Source organism: Eretmochelys imbricata, chromosome 7 (genome assembly GCF_965152235.1).
Source record: "Eretmochelys imbricata isolate rEreImb1 chromosome 7, rEreImb1.hap1, whole genome shotgun sequence".
Taxonomy (NCBI): Eukaryota; Metazoa; Chordata; order Testudines; family Cheloniidae; genus Eretmochelys; species Eretmochelys imbricata.
Genome location: NC_135578.1, coordinates 46,242,350 through 46,264,748, shown reverse-complemented (window position 1 = coordinate 46,264,748; position 22,399 = coordinate 46,242,350). Strand labels below are relative to the sequence as shown.

Sequence of the window (22,399 nt, the reverse complement as noted above, 5' to 3'; positions counted from 1 at the left end):
CACTCTATACCACACAAAAAGAAAAGGAGTACTTGTGGCACCTTACAGACTAACCAATTTATTTGAGCATAAGCTTTTGTGAGCTAATTTATATAATCAATTTGACCCTCTCCCTGCCACACACCCAAATCATACCCATCCACTTACATATAAGGTTTGAAAACCTGACTAGACACCCAAGGAATTAAACTTATTAGCCGAAGTATGATATGAAAGACCTCCACACTGTGCCCCTGATCTACCCCCAATGAACTTTTCACATGTGCTTCCTCCCGTGACCCAGAGTGAATAAATACGAAACAAAATTAGCTCTCAACTTCTAAAAGGAAGTCCTCACAACACAGGCAAAGTCATCTGTAGATAGCAGAATCACTATGCTCACCAGCAATGTACCAAGATGATGGAGGCTCAGAACTCTGGAACCAGAATCAGAGGCTCAACTGACATGTAACAACTAATCACTCAAGCCAGAACATCTTGCTTGTTATTCTTAGTACATGCAGGCCAGGAGAATCCTCTTGTGAATACTGGCATAACAAGCTGCTGCTAAAATATTCATATTTTATATAAAAAATTATGCAAACACCTAAAAAAATTCCAAGATACTCCTATCCAAATGTACAACTATTAAAGACAAAGGTGACCTTTCAATTTGATTTCAGATGTTGCTGTGTGTCTGAAGCTTAGGTTCAAAATGCCAGCTGAAAAAGTCACTTCCAGGAAACAGAAAGTGGATTGAGATGATCATTTGACACCTCTTCATGGCCCAGCAATTCAGTTTCACATACAGACTTTATGTACCATGGGATTTTATACTGCAGCCTATTAATCTGAGTGCCTTCAACTTTTCACAGTGGTCTGTGTATCTTATAGGCAAAGACAACCTTCCCTTAATACAACATGAAGAAAGACTGTGACAAGGGCCCAGGATCCATTGGTTGAACCATCCCTTTTAAAGGAAGGCAAGGAGAAGAATAAAAGCTCAGGAGGGGATAACAATACATCAGCCCAAAAAAGCCAGGTTACAGCTACTTCCTGTAGGGAATGGGACACGAATGCTGGGCTGTAGAGAAACTCTCACCTAGTCCCATCTCAGTTTGTCACAGTCGGAGCCTCTGTATAGAATGAGAAAGTAAACTGGAAATAAAGACCAAGGTGATCATGAAAGCACAGGTTTGTCAGCTCAGACCACCTATTGCCCCAGCATGGATTTCATGACAGATCTTTCTGTCTGGAAGTGTCTCAGCTGTGTTTCAAGGAAAACAGTGTCATATGACAGCTGTACAGGGTTAGGGAATCTTAGTATTGGATAGGGTGAGTGGAAAGCAAAGTGTCAAAGGAGAGAAAATGAAGATAATGGTAGATAACGAATCCATCCTTGGAAAAAAGCTCAAGATGTGTTCAAACTTGACCCTTGAAAGATCACCATTCAACATAACCAGCATGACCCTACATGTGCTTTATCAAACCTTTTCCCTTTTCTTCATGCATTGCCAATCATCTGCTTTTTCCCCTAGCACCGATGCCACTGAAGATTTAAGCAGCAATGTATTTGGGAATTGAAATACACATTTTAAAAGGACATGAGTCTCTAAAACGCTTTTCCAAGCAGTTAAAATAGGCCTGTAGGCAAGCTTTCAATATCTACATAAACTTTTCATAAAATATGCAGAACTTTCATTTTCTGGTATATTATTTGTATTAACACAGTGCACTATAGGCTGGATATCCTGGAAGTTAAGAAACACCTCACAACCCTGTAAAATAAGGCCTGAAAAAATACAAATCTAACAGCTAAGTCTGTTAAAATTATTCCAGTTAAAGTAATCAGACCGAGACAAGAGTAACAGTGAGAATGCGTCGGCAAGACACGAAGGGAAAGCAAGAGAACAAAAGAAAATGAAATCAAGGTAAGACGATGGCTCAGGGGATTGGTATTGTGATATGGAGCCTTTCATCACTGGATTACAGGTTCAATTCTAGTCTTTGGTGGAAGCAACCAAAAGTTCTTACAGTTCAACAGCTGTTTAGTGGACTAAACAGGATAGGTTGGTTGTTGGAGTCCAGCAGAAGGCAGATACAACACAAATCTCAGCTGACTTAAATGGACCCATGGCAATTCACTCCAGCTAAGGATCTGTCCACAGATCCCCAGACTCACTACTATTCGCTCCATGCTCTAGGATCAGTGTTTCTCTACGACTGGTCCATAGACTGATGCTGGTCCCCGAGATCTCCCTGGCACAGTTTAGGAAGGCAGCTAGCCAGTCCCTGGTATCAAAAAGCTTGAGAAACACTGCTCTAGATCACCCATAAATGACCACAGCAGCTACTGAGAAAAAAAAAGAGGGAGCAATGGAGGAAGCATAAACCAGTCTACTATAAAAAGTTTTTCTTGACAATAAGTGCTGTGCTAAATTCTGATGTTTATTTCAGAGCAGCAATTTATTTGCACCTGTAGCAACAAAAAACATACCTTCCAACTGATGCACAGGTCTAAAAATATATTTCTATTTTGTTTTAGCTTAAATAGTCAGGTTGCTTTCAGACCTGTAATTGTGAAGCTGCTGGTGTTGCCTGTATAATTCACAGAAAAATTAGAACTGTGGTCTCACTGGATTTTTTTTTTTTTGGGGGGGGGGGGGAGAAGAGGATCACTTGGTGTATGTCTACATTGCAAGTGAAGATGTGATTGTATCATGTGTACGCACACCTCTAATAACTTTAGTCTAGCTTGCACGGGTCACAGCAGCAGTGTAGACATGATGGCATGGATTTCAGAACAGGCTATCAACCAGAGTATGTACTGGACTTGTTCTTTGCTAGCCTGTGTTGAAGTGCATGCCACCACATCTACACTGCTATTGTTACTCATGCTGGCTAGATTATAACTATTATGGGTATGCCCACCCATGCAATGGTCACACCTACATTTGCAGTGCATCATAGAATCACAGAAATGCTGCGAAGAAAGGGATTTCAAGAGGTCACCTAGTCCATCCATGTGTGCTGAGGCAGGATCAAGCAAACCTAGACCATCCCTGATACCTTTGTCCAACCTGTTCTTAAAAACCTCCAGTGAAGCAGATCCACAATCTCCCTTGGAAGCCTATTCCAGAGTTTAACCACCCTTATAGCTAGAAAGTTTTTCCTAATATCTAACCTAAATTTCCTTTCCTGCAGATTAAGCCTATTAGATCTTTGTCCTACCTTCAGTAAACATGCAGAACAATTGATCACATCCTCTTTATAAAGGCCATTTACATATGTAAAGGTTTATCAGGTTCTCATCCCGTTTTTGGTTTTTTGTTGTTTTTTTTTTGAATCACAACTTATTAAGGTACTTTGAAATCAGCAGCAAGTGCATCTTAATCTAACAAACTATTCCACAGTTTGCGTGATATGCAGGGGTAAAACAGAAGCTTTCTAAAGGATTCCAGTGTAATAAAAATATGATAAACTCTTCCGTTCATATTATCATGTAGACATCCCTCCTGCCCCACCTCCACCCAAGATCTTGGCAGCTCCCCTAATAATTTTCAATTGCATAAGCTCTGTTTCTCTGGAGAGCTCCCAGCTTGCCTGAAAAAACTGGGATACGCAACCTGAACACTGAACAGGCAGGTACGAATTACACAGACACCAGCCTGCCTTTATTTCTCACACAGATATGACCCAGTTCCAAGCCTTCTTGAAAGGGAATTACATAACATATCCAGATTGCATTTGCCTCTATTGTTTTACAGCAGGGTTATTCCAACCTCTCACACACATTTAATCACTGCTGGCAGGGCACTTTGCAAGAGATAAACAGATCATCTTCAACTGACCAAAGTTACTATTCATCTGGACTTTCCAGCTCTCCCACATTAAATCAATCAATCTGTGAACCTCCTAGCCCTAGAATGGAAAGAAACACAAGGAAAGATGGCATCCTGGTTGTATGCAGGGAGAACAGGAAGAGGGCCAACAGCACCAACATATGTAAACAAGTCCTCTACATCACAGGATTATATAAAAAGCCTGTGATCCTGGACAAATTTCAAGAAATTGGGAGGCTGCTGAGTAAAGGGGGCATGAGGCACTAGTAAGTGAGGAAACTCCAAAACATTCCATTTGCTCACACAATAAAGAGAGAGGAGCTTTCATGTTTACCACTGTTCAGAGAGTCAAAGCCTGCACCAACTGAATATCAAAATAATATCCAAGACGCCCTCTATCAGGCACTATACCCACCCTTCAGGGAAGATAAAAGTAGTTTTTTAGGGGGGGTGGTCCGTTGTGGGGTTGGTTTGTTTTTTAAAGGTAGAATATTTTAAAGTGTAAACTTCTTAGGGTAATGAGTGTCTCTCACTGTGTGTTAGCACAAGAGAGGCCCAATCCTGGATTAGGGATTTAGGTGCTTCCAAAGCATGAATACGTGTTTAAAGATTAGATTTTTTTAAAAAAAAAATCTCAACCCTTTGTACACTAAGATCCATAATTCACTGTCCTTTCCAAGATTTTCTCCACACTCTTGAGAGCGAGAAACTCACTTTTTTCTTTTTTTAAATGAGAGCAGGAATTCTTAACTTGTCACTTGTCCTCAGGAGCTGGGCCTTTAAGTGAAGCAACAAATACCATGACAGTCACTGAAACTGTATGCTGTGCACATCATCTCTCTGCAATTTCCATCACAGGACTCACCCACATGTGGTCCATGTCCAAACAACTTATTTAATGAAACAAACATGATACATTTAATGAAACATGGATAAAGAAAGGAGTACTTGTGGCACCTTAGAGACTAACCAATTTATTTGAGCATAAGCTTTCATGAGCTACAGCTCACTTCATCGGATGCATACTGTGGAAAATACAGGAGATGTTTTTATACACACAAATCATGAAAAAATGGGTGTTTATCACTACAAAAGGTTCTCTCTCCCCCCACTCCACTCTCCTGCTGGTAATAGCTTATGTAAAGTGATCACTCTCCTTACAATGTGTATGATAATCAAGGTGGGCCATTTCCAGCACAAATCCAGGGTTTAACAAGAACATCTGCGGAAGGGGGGGGGTGGTTATGAAAACAAGGGGAAATAGGTTATCTTGCATAATGACTTAGCCACTCCCAGTCTCTATTCAAGCCTAAGTTAATTGTATCCAATGAAGAAAGGTTACAGCCTGAACTATAGAAGGAACCCTGGTGTTCTCTAAAACTCACTCTTTTTAGGGCAGGATCAAATCCCGTCCACCCAGTCAGAGGTGGGAAGGACTTCACTCCATAAGGGATAGCCAGAATACTAAAGCATCTGTGCTTCCCAGGGACTCTCCCTACCACATGCAGATCATGCAGGGGGGATTTGGATGTGGAGCCACAACTGCAGACATCTACCATCTAAATACTTGCAGAGGATGTAGGTTCAACCCTGAAGCCCTGAGGCAGCACTAGCAGTTGCAATGTAAAATGGGGAAAGAAGATTCCATTCCCTGATCTCACTTGAGCCAAGACCATTATTTGGATTTATGGAAGATTTGTCCCTTAATGCCTGTTTCGTAAGAGATTTTGACTTGGTTGTTGTAATGTCTGGCTATAAACAAAGTGTCAAGAACCCTGGGAAATTCTATAGCCCCAAATATTCCAAACTACCAGCGCATGCTGGGAAGGAAAATTATAGACTGGTATGATGCAATTTTGGAGCAAAGACATTTGTGTAAACAGAAATTAGGGTGAAAGAGGTAATTACAATTAGAACTGAACAAATAATTTTTTGGTTCAGTGGTTGAACCAAAAAATCTGGAAAAAATGTTTCGTTTTTAATCAAAACTGATTTTTTCTTCAATTTCTTGTCCCAAAAAAAAAAAATTAATTCAGGTCGATCTGAATTTATGTTTTCTAAATGAGACAGCTCATTTCAAAACAAAATGTCAAAATGAACCATTTTGACTTAAAAAAAATTTCCCCCTTTTTTATTCAATTAAAACTATTTTCCAAATTCAACCCAAATTCATGAATAGTTTCAGTCATCCTGAAACTGAATATTTGGGCAAGCAAAAAAATTTCACTCAGCTCTAATTCCATGGCATTTCTGCAGAAATCGTTAAGTTTCATCTTTACTATATCACTAGTCAGTTATTGTAATCAGTTGAGCGTGGGGTGTGAGGGGATTAGTTTGGGCCTGAATATTCCAGTTTTGGCCTTCAGGCTGTAAAAAGACTTACATTTGGCACTATATAAATAAATAGCATCCAGTATCTAATGGCACATGCAAAACATACGAATAGATCATTAGAGAAGAAGTCATTCATTAAAAAAAAGGAGGACTTGTGGCACCTTAGAGACTAAAATTTATTTGAGCATACAGCTCACTTCATCGGATGCATACAGTGGAAAATACAGTGGGGAGATTTATATACACAGAGAACATGAATCAATGGGCATTACCATACACATTGTAAGGAGAGTGTAAGACGGACCTTTTGTAGTGATAATCAAGGTGGGCCAGGTACAGCAGTTGACAAGAACATCTGAGGAACAGCGTGGGGGGAGTGGGGAGGGAATAAACATGGAGAAATAGTTTTACTTTGTGTAATGACCCATCCACTACCAGTCTTTATTCAAGCCTAAGTTGTCATTCATTAAAGTTGCTCATGGGGAAAAAATATATTGGTAACGTCTGTATAATTTCAAAAGTGACAATGCAATGAACATTCTGCTGTTGAATTTAAAAATGCAATAAGTACAAAATGTCAGGACTAATGGTTTTATTTAATTCTCACAGTTTACCTTACACAATATATTAACATCACCACAAATTATATATAGTCAGTCATTATATGCTGTTGTGTAAAATAAAGACAAGTATTTGTTCAAAAAAGGCACAAGCGTGTTTTCAAACAGCATTCACCTAACAGGTAGTCTGTATTTCTAAATAAAGCAAATACATGAGTCAAAATGCTTTGGCTCTATCACAAACCAATGAGATGTAACTTTTCTTTAGGAAAAATTAAAGTTGTAATATTGTATATAAAAATCCTGATTTAAATCAGATCCTTCTGCTGTACTCACAAATGGGATGGACTCAGTTTGCTGTATCAGACTACTATGAACCTAAAGCAACAGTTCTTCACCAGTGCCTTATGGATAACTGGTGGTGCACAGAGCACACGCTGGAGGTCTGTGAAGAGATGGTTGCTCACATGATGCTGGCTCTTCTTATTTCCACCTATTTAATTACATCAGAAGCAGCTAAGTACACATTAAAACCTAACCCATCATATTAATCACTATTAACTTTCTCTGGAAGTAATTGATATACTTGCTAATACAGCAAATGGGAAAAGAATGAGTCTGCATAATTACAAATGGGAGGGGAGGTTTCCACAACTGTCTCTCTGAAAATGTGGTCCACACTATGAAGAAGTTGGGCAGCCCCTATCCTTAGCATTGACATTGACAGTCCTTAGGTGAGACCCATCTGCCACCACATTCACTACCGGAAACAAGCTCTATGTTAAAAGGGCATCTATACACCAAAATGGTACATTGTTGGTTGAAGAAAACGGACTGTAATAGGCTGACAGTGTGTATGGGGAACACGCCACTCCGGAAGCAGGTGTTTATTCTGCTGAGAAATGGTTACTGGTTTATGTTACTCACAAAGGGCTTGTCTACACTGGCAAGCTTTTTCAATGAAACCAATGTCGCCAAGGGGGTGGGGGGGGAATCAACAAAAGCAAAGTTGCCAAAGCGTATATACATTTGCTCCCTCTGTCAACAGATCGTGTCCACCTTTGTCGACAGTGATAGCAATGGACTGTGGGTATGTATCCCACAGTGCCTGGCAACACCATCCGTCGCTTGGTGTTGTGGGAATGCGGAAACTGAGCGTGGCACATCCTGGGATGTGCAAAGTGTACCATCACGCACTGCTTTGTGTCCTGCCCCATTTTGCGCCACTTTTCCAACTGTCATTCTTTTGTAATGCTCGCCAGCATCTGCAGTGAGAGAGGATGGATCCCACACTTCTCTCCTACGCGCTGTTAGCTGTCATGAGGACATCGCACATGGCAGCACAGTTACTCACAGAGTTACTCGCAAAGTTAGCAGAGGATGAATCGCAAGCACCTGAGTGTGATATGGACGGCAGCAACTTATCAGTGCTTTGTGGATTCACAGAGCAGCTGCATACAGTAGACCATCACTTTTGGGCTAGGGAAACAAACACTGATTGGTGGGATTGAATTGTCATGCAGGCGTGGGATGACGACCAGTGGGTACAGAACTTTAGGATGCATAAAGCAACTGTCATGGAGCTACGTGCTGAGCTGTCCTCCGACCTGCGGCGCAAGGACACCAGATTCAGAGCTGTCCTTCTGGCAGAGAAGCATCTTGCAATCGCTGTGTGGAAGCTGGCAAATCCAGACTGCTACCGGGTAAGCTGCAAATCAATTTGGAGTAGGAAAGTCCACTGTTGGGGCGGTATTACTCCAAGTGTGCAGGGCAATAAATCGCATCCTGCTGCACAGGACCATGAGTCTGGGAATCGTGCATGAAATAGCGGATGGCTTTGCAGAGATAGGTTTCCCTAACTGCGGTGGGGCGATTGATGGCACACACATTCCAATTTTAGCCAGACCACCTTGCCTCTGAATACATCAGTAGGAAGGGATACTTCTCCATGGGGTTGCAGGTGTTTGTGGATCACCAGGGGCATTTCAAGGACATCACTGAAGGCTGGTCTGGAAAGGTGCATGACGCACGCATCTTCAGGAACAGTGGCCTGTACAAAAAGCTGCAGGCGGGGACTTTCTTTCCAGACCACAAGTTCACAGTGGGGGATGTGGAAATGCCCATAGTAATCCTGGGAGATCCGGCTTACCCCTTACAGCCCTGGCTCATGAAACCTTACACAGGGCACCTGGACAGCAGCAAGGAGCGTTTTAACAAAAGGCTGAGCAGGTGCCACATGGTAGTCGAATGTGCCTTTGGCCGTTTGAAAGCTCGCTGGAGGTGTTTAAATGGCAGGCTAGACCTTACCAAGGATAATATTCCCGTGGTCATAGCCGCATGCTGCACTTTGCATAATCTGTGCGAATCTAAGGGTGAAATGTTTGCTCAGGTGTGGTGCACTGAGGCAGAGCGCTTGGCTGCACAGTTTGAATAGCCATATGCTAGGGCTGTCAGAGAAGCCCTATCAGAGGGCTGCTATTAACATCAGAGAGGCTTCGAGGAACCACTTTGACAATGAGGGGCAGTAACATGTCTGCTTTGGAGTTGCTTCCCTATTGCATCCATGTACGATTTTGGGCCCCAAGACTCAGGCAACACAATGCTTTAGAAGCCTGTTCCCGAGAGTGAATTGATTGCTTTTGTAGAACACAGAATAAAAATGCTGTACCATTGAATACCTTAGCCTTTATTTATTGTAAAAAATGGTAAAACCTCACAACTGTGTCTAGCTCCAGCTATCATTGTGCAAGCTGTGAGAGGGGGTGGAGTGATGGGGAAACTAAGGAGTGAAGTGAAAAGCAATGTGTGGGCATAGAGGGGGGTGGGGCTGGCAAAGAATTGTGCATCCGCTGCAGGGGTGCTCAAACTCGGATCTGCTCAGTCTGCAGCTGTATCAAAAAGACTTGAGCATCTCTGTCTGATCCTCCATAATTTTTATCATCTGCTCTGTCACTTGCCTAACAAAAACAGCACTTTTTTCTGTCCTGCCTTTTGGGTTCCCAGCACTCTTTCTGTTCCCTGGTCTGTCTCTCATTGCACCGTAGAACCTCACAGAACATGTCTTCTTTGCTGCCCCTAGGTTTTTTTCTTATCTGCTGCAGCTGGTCCGTGGGGGTGCATGATGTCTGTGCTGAACAGAAGAGGGATTGTTGCGTTCCATTTTCCTAGTAGAAATCACTTTCTCTCTGAGACTCTAGGCAGGCACACAGCTCCACGAACACCCCAATCATGGTGAGTTTCGGGAGTGGGGGGCAAGGCAGTTGTGGGTACGGACAAAAGGTCACAGCTTGCAGGGAACTCATTCTAAAATTATCCCACACTTTTTCACAGGTGGCCAACCTGCTGGCTGAGATCTCGCTGCTGAGGGTGACCAGAGAAACCAGGGCTCAGCTGCTGAATGCTTGCGGCTTTCACCCCAGTCTATATGCAGCTCAGCTATGTACCACTTTGGTCCCAGCTCCAGTGATTGTTAAATGGCATGGCACAGTTTCCTACAATGGGGGAACTAACAAGGCTACAATCCCTTGGAATCTGCAGCAGAGGATTAACAAGTACGTCCATCGACACCCTGCTTGACCATGCAGATTAGCTACACAGGGCTATGTCCAGCTCACTGAAAACACTACCTGCCTCCCACTTTTTGATTCCCTACACAAGCCACAGCAATTTACCCGGAGTCTCATCTGCTTCCTGCTCCCTGTTGAGCACTTCTGGAGTGGAGAAAAGTTCCTGGCTGCCTGCCCCACCTGGCGACCCTGCTGGGAGCATCACATCCTCTTCTAGCTCTACTTCTTCATCCACAATTTCAACCTCCGGGTTACCCCCCTTTCAGCTGCATGCGAAGTATCCACGGGGCAATCAACGATGGAGGTGGGGTCACCACTGAGGATAGCATTCATCTCCTTAGAGAAGTGGCAAGTCTTAGGTGCACCACCGGAGCGATGGTTCGCCTCCCGCACCTTATGGGTACACCTGCCTCAACTCCTTTATCTTCGCTCTGCACTGCTGCGTATCCCGATCATAGCCCTTTTTGCACACGCCTCGAGAAATTTACCCATGTGTCCCCCAATTCCTACGGGTCACTCACAGCTGCAACTGAGCAGACTCCTCTCCCCATATAGTGATCAGATCAGCAGTCCAAGCAGGAGCGCGTTTGGTGCAATAGCCAGCCATGCTCACCTGGGAAGCTCCTCTGGGAAGCCAGCAAGCAGGAAATGAAATTTAAAATTCCCGGGGCTGCAAGGAGGAGGGGCAGGTTGGCTGCAGGGCAGAGGAGTTCAAACCGCTGACCAGAGCAGCAGCATGGAAATTGTGAGATACATTCTGGAGGCCAATAAAAAAAAAATTAAAAACTGTGATGTCTACACTGGCTGTTTGTCGACAATAAAGGGAAGGGAAAATACAAAAGTCTCTCACAGGGGTGGAAGATTTTTGTCGCCAAAACTAGGCTTTTTTTTCCCCCCCCAAAAAAGTGACCTTGCAGTGGGTACGCTATCGCTGTTTTGTCACCAAAAGCCAGTTTTTGGTGACAAAACTTGCAAGCGTAGACAAGCCCACAGGCAGGTGGCTCACTACCCCATGCAAAGTGGGAATGGCTCACTACAAGAATCCAGGATGTTGTTAAGCAGTCCTGAAATAGGTGCCATTGGAACAGCTAAGCCCAGGAAGAAGTTTTGAGTTGAACCTTATGTTGCTTTATTGTAAAGTTCTGCCTATAGAAAAGGAAACCATAGGAATGGGATGATTTGAGGCTATAATCAATCTGAATTTGGGAATGCATTTGAATTTGGGAATGGAACTTGTGCTCACATTCACCCACTATTCTGAGGAAGGAAGGCAAACTCCCACCAGACACTGTTGAAAAGAATCTGGTCTCATCCCCAATCAGTTATAAGTTGCAAGGGTTCTCACTGCTGTTGGCCAACATGATTTGTAGGGAGCAGAGGCTAGAGAAAAAACAACATGCCATATTTTGAAGAAATTCAGGACCTAGCCCCTTATTATCTTTAGGTACATGGACCATTCAAAAAGACAGCATGACACCAAACCAGCCTAAAACTGGCTCTTGCCTGGAGAGGTGAAAACAATAAGAATGTGTAAGAGGGGGTGGGGGAAAGAAAAGGAGGACAGCTAATCCTTCCGTGCTAATGTGACAGTGCTGGAACGGAGAGTTTGACAATCAGCATTACATAAGGCCCAGTTCCCACTGTGATTCTGAACAAAAAGAGCTAACGTAAGTCAACGGCAGCATCTGCAGATCATTACACAACACAGGCAGCAGCAGAAGCCTGCTCATCAATCAACTGCTGCATGCCACATAGAAACTTTTGGTGGCAGGGTGTGTACTTTCCCCCTTATGGCCCCCCATTTCATAAGGGACAGAGAGCCACACTACTCCAAGCAATGTTGATATTTTGTAACTTTTTTTAAAAAAATCCTCTTCTTCATAAGGTATTATAAGTACTGAAATGCTGTTTATTTGTGAATGGAACCAACACAAAGGTGCTGATATATTTTTGCTCTAAACAATGTTGTGTATTTTTTAAATATGATTTCAATTTTAGGCATGTTAAATTGGACATTAGGATAATTTAAAATGTAGGAGCTTATTTGTATTAAATTCTTCTGCAAGTCCTTCCTACCCTATTAGTCTCACCAGGGCCATCTCTACATGCTCCCAAACCTAAACTGTGGCCTAGTGTGCCATTTTATAGTGCATCGGACTGTGAACTCTTTGGACCAGAAACCATGGGGCCACGCTATCAATCCAGAGTAATTCCACTGACATTTTTCTGCATGGACACCACTGCAACTCAACAAAATCTGATCCCTTGCCTTATTTACTTTTTAGAATTGCCATGTATATTTTTGGCTCTTGAAATTTTGTCCTTTTAAATACAGTTCATAAGAAAAAAGTGTTAACCCTTTTCTTTGTGAGTACCAATCTCACCCAACCACTGGCAATAGGTGGACTAATTCTAACCAATAGTGGAGGACTACAGAATTAAAAAAGATTCTCCTGGGAGTTTAGGTTGTATGCATGGAAGGATGGCTTGGAATTGATTACTTGCAAGCTATGTAAAACAGAGCCAGTGCTAGGAGCACACTCCCCATGAGCCCTAAAGGCATGAGGTAGTCTCAGGAGAAAGTCACCTTTGAGCAGTAAAGAACTACAAAATTAATCTGTGGCACCAGCAGTTGGGATTTGCTGGCATTGTTGCTCATCTCTTTGGCACAAGTGTCTCACAAAGAGAAAAGTGCTGCTCGTAGACAATGTTTTCCCCTTTTTGTTATGGGGAAAATGCATCTTTTCTTAACCCTGGAATACCTGGTTAATTCGTCCAGAGCGTTCATCATTCCCACACCCATCTCTTTTTACCACTCAGCTAGACAGACCTGATTACTGGTGATTGACTGTCACTTCCTTTCACTCATCTTTGTGCCTAACAAGGGCCAGTCATATGGCACAGAGTCATTGATAAATCATGACCAAGTTGTGGTTATTTGGTCCCTTGGGACATGTTTCTGCATTTCACTATCCAGAATGTTAAGGGGGGCGGGTTCTGTTTTTGATGCTGCACCTTTCCACCTCCTCAGCATTGACTAAAAACTCGTTCTTCTTGGTTTCAAAATTTTGAAGAAAAAAAATCAAAATTCCTTCTGTTTCTGGCTAAAGGAAATAAAGAAATGAGGAAATTAACAAAAAACTCCCCCTGCCACCATCTATGACTTGGCAAAGGAAACTTCTGCTCAGGCAAGAAATAGACTTCTTGGTAAGAAACGCACATGACCTTGGGTAGTTGGTCACCATCTGACCAGTTTTGAAAGAAGAAAAACCATCTCTGTCATCTTCACATTATGAGCTTTCATTTACTGTGTGGCACCTCCAAACTGGTTCAGTTGTGCCCAACGATCAGACACACAAGAATTTCCCAGTGATTAAAAATTATTTTGACTAAGTTCCACTCTAAGTTAAAAAGCCATTTAAGGATTAAAAACCTTTAGAAACAAGAACTTCATGCAGAATCATTCACTCCCTAAGGAATTCTGCTTCCTGTGACCTTTCCATGATAGCACATGCCTCTCAGGAAGGTTAGTTCAGCTGGTTCCCAACACATGTAGTTACAGCCTGATGGCTGGTCCCTGACGTTTTTCCCACCTTTAAAAGATGAAATAAGAGAATCCACCACCAAGATCCTCCACCACCAAGCATACACACAAAGACTAAACACATATCTGTTCTCTTAACATCCATGTCTTTACTGAAGCTTTGCTCACAGGTAAACCGATGTGGGGACGGATAGCTCAGTGGTTTGAGCATTGGCCTGCTAAACCCAGGGTTGTGAGTTCAATCCTTGAGGGGGCCATGTGGGATCTGGGGCAAAAATTGGGGATTGGTCCTGCTTTGAGCAGGGGGTTGGACTAGATGACCTCCTGAGGTCCCTTCCAACCCTGGTATTCTATGATGAGACTGATGTAGCTTCCAACATTTTTCTATCCTTAAAAATGAAAGTGCCATCTACCAAGGTGAGGCTTCCTTTTCCCAAGCTCTGAATCTTCCTGACTCGAGAAACACACTTACATTTTTGTCAAGCTTACAAATGAAAGATCCAGCTCACTTCTGCTTATCCTACACTATATACCAGATCTAAAACATTTCTTTAGAGAATCACATGCATACCACAGAAATGGTCTAATCAGAGAAAATACGTAACAGAAACTAAGTTATAGTACCTCTCACAATGTCCCTTTAAAAATGTCAATATTGACTCTGCACACTTGAGTTCTACTTTCAGGCAGAGTTTTAAAAACAGTACAATCCAAGTTGATCAGTAGACTGACACATATTAATATATTGAAACTATTTTAGGGGGCACCACAGAATTTTCTTAGATTCCATGGCCAAAAGGGACCACTATGGTCACCTAGTCTGGCCTCCTGTATAATAAAGGCCATAGAACATCCCCCCAAATAATTCCTAGAGCATACCTGGGGCCATTATCTATAGGAGCATCAGGTCCATCTGCAGAGAGCTGCTTAAAATCTTTAACAGAGAAAATATCAGTATATGCTGATTTCCATACACTTTAGGGTAGGGTGGATTTTATTTAAATCAAATTGATTTAAATGACTGGAAAAAGGCTAATGTAGTGCCAATCTTTAAAAAAGGGAAGAAGGAGGATCCTGGGAACTACAGGCCAGTCAGCCTCACCTCAGTCCCTGGAAAAATCATGGAGCAGGTCCTCAAAGAATCAATCTTGAAGTACTTGCATGAGAGGAAAGTGATCAGGAACAGTCAGCATGGATTCACCAAGGGAAGGTCATGCCTGACTAATCTAATCGCCTTTTATCATGAGATTACTGGTTCTGTGGATGAAGGGAAAGCAGTGGATGTATTGTTTCTTGACTTTAGCAAAGCTTTTGACACGGTCTCCCACAGTATTCTTGTCAGCAAGTTAAGGAAGTATGGGCTGGATGAATGCACTATAAGGTGGGTAGAAAGCTGGCTAGATTGTCGGGCTCAACGGGTAGTGATCAATGGCTCCATGTCTAGTTGGCAGCCGGTGTCAAGTGGAGTGCCCCAGGGGTCGGTCCTGGGGCCGGTTTTGTTCAATATCTTCATAAATGATCTGGAGGATGGTGTGGATTGCACTCTCAGCAAATTTGCGGACGATACTAAACTGGGAGGAGTGGTAGATACGCTGGAGGGGAGGGATAGGATACAGAAGGACCTAGACAAATTGGAGGATTGGGCCAAAAGAAATCTGATGAGGTTCAATAAGGATAAGTGCAGGGTCCTGCACTTAGGACGGAAGAATCCAATGCACCGCTACAGACTAGGGACCGAATGGCTAGGCAGCAGTTCTGCGGAAAAGGACCTAGGGGTGACAGTGGACGAGAAGCTGGATATGAGTCAGCAGTGTGCCCTTGTTGCCAAGAAGGCCAATGGCATTTTGGGATGTATACGTAGGGGCATAGCGAGCAGATCGAGGGACGTGATCGTCCCCCTCTATTCGACATTGGTGAGGCCTCATCTGGAGTACTGTGTCCAGTTTTGGGCCCCACACTACAAGAAGGATGTGGATAAATTGGAGAGAGTCCAGCAAAGGGCAACAAAAATGATTAGGGGTCTAGAACACATGACTTATGAGGAGAGGCTGAGGGAGCTGGGATTGTTTAGCCTGCAGAAGAGAAGAATGAGGGGGGATTTGATAGCTGCTTTCAACTACCTGAAAGGGGGTTCCAAAGAGGATGGCTCTAGACTGTTCTCAATGGTAGCAGATGACAGAACGAGGAGTAATGGCCTCAAGTTGCAGTGGGGGAGGTTTAGATGGGATATTAGGAAAAACTTTTTCACTAAGAGGGTGGTGAAACACTGGAATGCGTTGCCTAGGGAGGTGGTGGAATCTCCTTCCTTGGAAGTTTTTAAGGTCAGGCTTGACAAAGCCCTGGCTGGGATGATTTAACTGGGAATTGGTCCTGCTTCGAGCAGGGGGTTGGACTAGATGACCTTCAGGGGTCCCTTCCAACCCTGATATTCTATGATTCTATGATTCTATGATTTAATCATGATTTAAACCACTAATCAGGAAGACTCTATTTAATTATGGTTTTCTACATAAAAGGGCATTCTTGTTGGTTGCTATAACCTTAATATCTATTCTTCACAACTCAGAGATAGATGTAGATTTCATTTTTAGAAGGTACACACTATACATTTTTAAACAGTGATTTATTTTGAAAACTTTTCAGAATAGTTTTACAGCTATATCAGAAAATGAATGATTGTTTGGTTATTTCATTTACCAAAGGTAATTGAAGCAGATATTTATGAAGTCATCGGGAGGTTGAACTATCTCCAATTCAACCGGTTAATCATTAATATTTGGAGGATTTTCTTGCCATTCTGTATTAGGAGGACACCATCACCAGACAGATATTTAACTAAAACAACAACGTTAAGTATTCTGAATTTTTTTCTTCAACAGCAAACATAATATTTTAACAAAACAAGGATATGTCCCTCGCGTCTCACATTTATCTCCAGACTTCTTCTCCTTGTCCAGATCTATTCCATCCCCAACAATCTTCTATTCATTGAACTTTTTGAAAGTTTGCACTTTTAGAGAGAGGTAAGGGATTGACTCTGTGTTCATAAATTTGCAGAGGGACAATAGGGTTGAGATCTGTTATTTCTCAAGTCTATATTTTATTTATTTATTTAAAAACATTTTTTGCTGTTAAGAAGCATGTTCCCTCTGGAGACACAAATCCAGTTTGAGAACTGCAAAACTAAGCATCTCTGATGGTATCTTCCAGACTAAGCACTGAGTCCCATTGGGTAGATAGAAAGATTAACCCAAATAATCTATACAGAAGCCTGCGGAACCCCATAAAATTGAGTCCCTAATCTATGAACTATTGGAACTCATTTACAAAACTTTTCTTGAACATAACATGAATATATGGTCTCATACTATAGAATTAGAATTTATAATCCCTATTCCATGAGGAGATATCTTTGAGCTATAATGTATCTTAATTAAAACCATCTTTAGATGGATTTCTTTTATTCAAATCGGATTTTTTTGATAAAAAGCTTTTTGAGGAAAAAAAACCTGATTTTTTTTATTTTATTTTTAAATCACGGATTTTTATCCACCCCGCTTTAGGGATTTTATATGTTACTGCAGCAGATCATAATGAGTTTTATTTTCATATCAGACATAATCCAAATTTTAACTCCTAAGATTCAGAAGCAGAAAAACTCATTTTAGAAGACCACCGCACTATGCTCTTCCAAGCCACTAACTTGGTGCAGGAAGAACAGGTGGAAGAAGAACTATGCAGTAGTATGGAAGAATAGATTATAAGTGATCTTCAGTCAACAGCTTTCAAGGGACAACTTGTTTTGTTTTAAGTTCATTTAGTGTTTGTGAAAGGTGCTGACAGCCCTAGAGAGTTCTCTTTATCCCCAAAGTATAAAATGAGCAGTAGCTATACAAACTTTCCCACAATACCTCTCTATGTGCCATAATCCTAAACTAGAGCGATCACACATAGTAAGAAAGTATCCCAACACACAGACTCCAACATCTGCTAAAACAAAGGTCAGGGCGGAATTTCCTGTGCCTATCCCCCTCTGCCATGAATTATTAATAACTGGACTGAGATTGCCAAGTTATTCACCCAGTCCACCTAACATTCATCTAACTGTATGAACTTTTGGTCATTGTTCACCTGGACTGAATTCAGAGATTTTAATAATAACCATAACTTTTCTTTTCATGGGAGCTCATGTATGCTTAACAGCACTCTTCTCTATAAGTAACACTACATTCTATTTCATCCACAGTTTTCTGAGGAAAAAAAAAATCAAGGTTTTCTAATGCATATTGTCTGTCTCTTTCTCACATCATAAAAGCAGATTTAAAAATAAGAATATTTCCTACAAGTAGCAGAGACAAACATCGCCATATCTCATTCTACTCAGATGAGCAGTTTCCTGCCCACCTTTTCTTGGACATAATTTTCAAACTAAGCATTCTTGATAGACTTATTAAATCTGGTTACTATACAGAAATAAAACTGATACCACCTGTATCGCTTTTAAGAAGAAATAATCTAAGTAAGTAATAAACAAAACAGCACAACAAGTAGGGATAAAATATCAACAGGAAATAGAAATCTAAAAGGCAGAGAATATCTCTTATATCAGTTTCACAAAATACAAAGGATTAGGATTTATGCTATTATTTATAGTCAAACCTAAAAACCCCAGCTGAGAGGGAGTTTCTATTTTGCTTGATGTTGTCCACACACAGAGTAAGACATAGCCCCTACCACAAAGGGTTTCCTACCTAAATAGTCCGCTAATGGTTTAGTAGTAATAAAATCATTCTAACAGTGAGCCAGAATGGTTCTATAGGAGCCAGTTGCCAAGTTATAGTGTTGTGCTCTGCCATGTAGGGAACCCAGTTTGGAATTCTAGTTCTGGTCTCTCCTTACCTTTGCCAGCAAAGGTACCTTGCTCAGGTCTTGGGAGAAGACGGGGTTTCTCATGCTGTTCTACAAGTGCTTCCTTTGATAGTTAAGGAATGAAACTGATGGCTTACAAAGAAAGTCCTCATCCACACTTGAAAATATGGTCACTGTGGCTACTGAAAGGGAGAGGAGGGGACAGTTCTGGGATAAAGAGAAGGGCCAAGGAATCCTCCAAACATTTCAAGAAAAAAAAGAACAGCACTATTCTATGTAGTCTGAATGAGAGCAATTGAGATTTTTCTCATTTGATACAACAGTTATCTAGGTCCCAATTCTTTTAAAGTAGATATTTACTTTGCTAGAACCCTTTGGGTTATACATCATGCTCCAACACAGTGAAAGGACTGAGTTAGTACTACAAGATATGAAAAGCTGCCCTTGGCTTTGTTTTTTGTTTTGGTAAATACTTTTTATTTTATTTTGTTAATATACAGTGCCAGCTAACTATTTTTTGAATAGAAAGTCAAATCACAAAATAAAACGAACATTTACTGGGACCAAGAACTCAGATATTAGTGATCCACAGGCTGTGAACTAGTAACTCTGATGGGAAACCTTTGGGAGATGTTATCAGCGCTGAGTCTATATTCCCAGGTAGTTCAATGGGGGGGGGGGGGGAGGGGAGATTTGATTAATAGTGTTTTGACCTCGCTAATCAAAATGAGTCATACGTGATGTTGCTCCAGGAAAATCATTAAGCATGACAAAAAGGGGCAATGCCAGAGAGCTTCTTTCTGTTGTGGTGTTAGAAGAGTTAATAAACAGAAAAACACCTGTAGAGAGTCTGGATTAGTTTTGTGATGATTTTACTACCTAGATTATGGTAGGGAAATGCATAAAACAAACCACAATATATAAAGGGCCTCAATTGCCACTGCTTTCCTTGAAGAACAGCATGTACTGTTTCAGTAAGACGGAAGCTTACAGTTGCTGGCAAAGGAAAATTGTATTGACTATTGTCCCATGATTGCCGGAATGTAACTGAAGACTTCCAAACTGAAGGTCAGTTTCTCCGGGGAATTCTTCTGCAGGGATAACAGGCCCACATGAGATATTTGGAATTTCACAATACAGACCAGATTCTCCTCCGGTATGTTGAATTTCCATATGAATACTTCGTGTAAGGGCCCAATCAATCTCTCTCCCTGCAACCCTTCTCTATTATAGGCTACTGACATCTAGTCATCAGATCTTCCTTTGAATTATTTTCCCATGTTAATAGTATCTGAAGCATACTGAAGTCTAAACACCTTCAAATTGAATAATTCCATAGTGTCATTTTCAGTCCAGTTGCCTTGAATTTTCAATATCCCTAAGGAAGAAACCTAAAGCTTATCTGGCAGGACCACAGTTATAATATGCTTCCAGTCCAAGACAGATGAGCTCATCATTGTTCCTTTCCCCTGGCACCAAGGAAGCTGGTTGTGCAGAGGGGAAGGGATGGGAGGAGAAAGATTTATTTGGACCCAAGTTTTGTATTGCAGGAAGCTTGTCTCTTGTGGTGAGGTGTATTCCATCATATAATACAGAATACATAAGCACTCACAATCCTCTACAGGAGGGGCATCAAACTCATTTCATACAGCAGACCTGATCTGATACCCTGCCACTTGGCATGGGCCACATTCAGCAAAAGTTATTAAAATAGAAATCAGTCGCCTGAACTGCAGCATAATTTACATGATGAACATTAGTAAACACCGATTGCTGCTTTTTCAACAACTGTGCTATTTCAGAGTACTGTATTTATCTTTGTGCAACTTTCCTGTGTTATCATATTTCTCATCATGGTTTGCTTGATAGTATCTTTGAATGTTGTATTATTTTACCACAGCTAACTTGTTTACAAACCAAGCACACGGGCTTTCCATGAAAGTCCACAATAAATAGACAATCCTACATTTCTCCTGAAATGCAGAACACTCTTGATCTATCTTTCTCTTCTTATCGCTTGTCTACACTGGCAACATTAAAGCGCTGCCGCGGCCCCGCTTTAACGTGGCTTGTGTAGTCGCGGCACAGCACTGGGAGAGAGCTCTCCCAGCGCTCTAAAAAACCCACCTCCATGAGGGGCGGAGCTCCCAGCGCTGGGGCACTGTCTATAGTGGCACATTACAGTGCTGATACTTGCAGTGCTCAGGGGCGGGGGGCAGGGGGGTGTTTTTTCATACCCCAGACCGAGAAAGTTGCAGCATTGTAAAGTGCCAGTGTAGACAAGCCCTTAGATAAATGGCCACTTGTCACTTGCTGAATAAAGAAAGGAAGGAAGGGAAGAGTATCTCCCCGCTTCTTTTCTTTAATTTAAAGGGGAGTCTGCTGGTCTATCAGCTGCAAAAGGCATTCACCCTTTGAGTTGTTTGCAGTTTCCTTTTCCTCAACTTTCCAGGTTGGGGTATCTATTCTCCAGCCAGCAGGTAACCGCTCTTCGGTGTCATTTCCCCTCCCCCAGACACATGCCAGCTTCCATGAGATTTATGCTTCTCTGAAACCTCTTATTTGTGACCAAGAGTTTCTATATGTGTTTTTCTGGATTGCTGCTCAGCAGTCCTGGTTGGTCTTTAAGTACAAAATAATTTTCATTGTGATTTGAACCCACCCTCATCCAAATAGGAGGGGACCATAATGAGTCAACCACAGTCATCCTAATAAAGAAATGAAGGGCTTGTCTACACAGCCCCAGAGTCTGGATTACCAGGGTATAATCTGTAGAGCACACTAGTATGTTGCCTTCTAACTCCCCCGCATGCACTAAAGGACTACATCAGTGCACATCAAAAGGCTTTACGGGGGGAGTTCTACAAATCACGCCCCGCACAGTGTAGTCAAGCCAGAAGATTCCTGAGAAGTCCATGGCCCAGGTGAAACTGTTCCGTGGGCCAGATCCAGCCCTCGGGCCATACGTTTGACACCCCTGCTCTACATGGTTGACAGCTCCTTGGAAGGTGTTGTTTACAGAGGTACCAATGTATACTTGTGTGAAAATGCTGGCATTTCTCTGAGGAAGGAGCATACAACTTTCTTGTTGGTCCTGAGGAGGACAAGGAGCATTCTAGGCATTACAATAATGTCGTGATGGAGTGGAGAATTTGAAAAGTAATCTATGTCTGTGGACAGTTTTTGTTAGTCCACGAAAGTGGACTAAGGACAGAAACAACTAACTGAAAAATGAGTTTCTTTTAGCTAATATATCAAACAAGGTGTAAATTTACACATGTAGGTATAAAAAAAAATAAACCATGGAAAGATATCAGGAAAATATAGGCAACACAAGCTATTCTTATTCAAAGATGCAAGAACTCATTAGGAATTTCAGTTCTTTACCTACAAGAAATTGGATCTCTTTTTTATTATTATTAATCTAAGGCAGTAAAAATGTGTATTATCACAGTAAAAAAAAAAAAAAAAAAGCTAGTTTAAACAAACAAAGCTTAGTGGGAATATTACTGATTCAGATGATATGTAATTTTCTGTGAGACAAGTCAGCTAGGAGTTATTTTAGAGATATCAGAAAATCCAAGTTTTTTCTGATACTCAGATTGTAGTTGCTTCATTTTCAGGTCTCACTCGTCTTCTGATTTTTGCAATACAATGTAGTTTTGGGAAAAAAAGGATTTACTTAGGGGAACATGGTGCACTTTC

General features: G+C 41.7%; 1 protein-coding gene across 2 annotated transcripts in view; it reads right to left on the bottom strand.

Moving 5' to 3' along the window:
• RAD54L2 (RAD54 like 2) overlaps positions 1-22,399 on the bottom strand; it is a 96,601-nt gene that overhangs the window by 62,354 nt on the left and 11,848 nt on the right. The window lies entirely within an intron of this gene.